This window comes from Rhincodon typus, chromosome 14 (assembly GCF_021869965.1).
Source record: "Rhincodon typus isolate 14 chromosome 14, sRhiTyp1.1, whole genome shotgun sequence".
NCBI classification, from domain to species: domain Eukaryota; kingdom Metazoa; phylum Chordata; class Chondrichthyes; order Orectolobiformes; family Rhincodontidae; genus Rhincodon; species Rhincodon typus.
The window spans coordinates 47,170,018-47,172,113 of NC_063345.1; positions in this window are offsets into that span (position 1 = coordinate 47,170,018).

Here is a 2,096-nt window from a genome sequence, read left to right on the forward strand (position 1 = left end):
TAACATGGAATTCCCTTTATTCCAGGCACTAGCACATTGGAACTTTATAGTCAGAAATGTTGTTTATACATTTAATCCCATCTTTCCCATATTCTTTGAGATTGTGCCTTCAGCTCATCTTGCATAAATTGTTTTATTCCCAAGCTGTTAATGCTTTCAGATATTTGTGACATAAAATTTGATTGAACCTGAATTTGATTGTACTGATTTGGGTAACCCATAACTCGCTTTAAAAAAAAATCTGCTTTTCCACTACCATTTTGCTGTATTTTTCTCTAAAGGCACTGCTTGAAGTATCCATAATTGTTAAAAGGTACTGATCCCATTCCTAGCTCTAGGTAAAGGTCCTACAAAATCTATTCCGATTTAGACCTTGCTCAACAATTATTTGAAAGCTGGTATCAGAATTAAAATGGCTGGGGTTTCTCCACTACCTACCATGTTGGACATGTCTGACAAAACCTGACCACAACTTGATTTAATCCTGGCCAATAAAAATATTCTAATATTTTACCCTGTATTTTCCCAATGCCCAAGTGACCTACCATTGGAATTTTGAGTCACTTGTAAACTGTCATCTATTGACTACAGCCCCTTCCTAATTGGCTGGCGTTTGAGGTTGTCTCCATGTCTTCATTGCTTTTTTCTTATTAAATAGTAACACTAAGATATTGGTTCTGACTTCATAATGAATAACCTATTTGGTGTAACTCAGTTGAGGATCATTGTTGCATTTCACTTTAAAAGGGCATGCTCTTTACTACAACCCTCTTAATTTAAATTTTCAAAACTGGTATCGGATAACTGAATATGCAAGTCACCTTGTTCGAATAGATGACTCTTCTTTCTGTCTAATTCCGAGAGTCTGAGATCCAGTCACAACACAGTCAAGCCATAATTCGGAATATTCCTCCTACAGCATTGCCATTAACTTTACTCCAGCAGGTTGCTCTACCACCCTTGGTGAGGCCAATATTTTTGAATTAACCAGGTTGTTTACCAAGATAAATCCCTTCAGAAGGAATTGATATTGTTTCACCACTCTGATTACTGCTTTTCCTCTAATCTAACTTTACACAATGGAACTGGTTTGTAAATTCCATGTATATATTCGACTGTTGTTATTTTCTCCTCCTTCTATTTCTCTGGAAGACTGATTGTATCATCAGCCATCATCGGTGACTAACATCTCCAGTGCCCATCAATATCTTTATTAGTTTAGCTTCTTCAAATGAAGAATAAGAAAATACCTTTTTTTTTGAAATCAAGTATTCAAAACTTCAGTGGAATTGATTCTGTCTTTATTAATAGCTGAGGAATTTTCTTGTTTGCCCTGAGTTGTCACCTCTATTTCTAACAGATTTTAAGGAACAATTTCCCTCTGTACTATTGCTACAATTTTAATAACTATTTTGTTTCCTGATGCCTTGTTTCTTGTGAATTTCTTAGATGTTTCTACTGTAGCCATCGTTTTTCAAGCCATTAGCTTTTGATGCAGTCTTATTACAATGGCAGAATGTTACTTCTTGATATCCCTCTTAGGTTTTAGTGTCTGTGCTTTTATTGTGATGTCCTTCTATTTGTGCCCTAACACACATACTACTTCCATCCACAGATGTTGTATTTCTCCAACTTTCTTTCGGATTTCTAATGACTATCTCTCCACATGTAACTCTGTGTTTGAGATATTAATGGTACCAGCAGATGCATTGAGCACTTCAGACTCACAATAGCTTCCTTTTTATTTCTAACCTCAATATACTTGCTAACTTTTTTTTAGTCTTAGTCATAGACTTCAAATAATCCTGCAGTGTCTTCTGCTCCCAGAAAAGACTTAGCAACACTTAACCATTTTGAAAGTCTAATCCTTGCAATTAACATCACCACAATATTCCTTTTTTATGTCCTAGTTAGAGTCATAGTCATACAGTACAGAAGAGGTTCCATCAAGTCTGTGTGGACCATCTAATGCCTAGTAACCCCATGTACCCTTTCATTTAAAAGATTCACAATCCCTTCTAAATTCTGATCCTGCAAGTCCTTTAAGATCTCAGCTAATGGTCATATTGGACAAGTTATATCCCAGAACGAAAAGG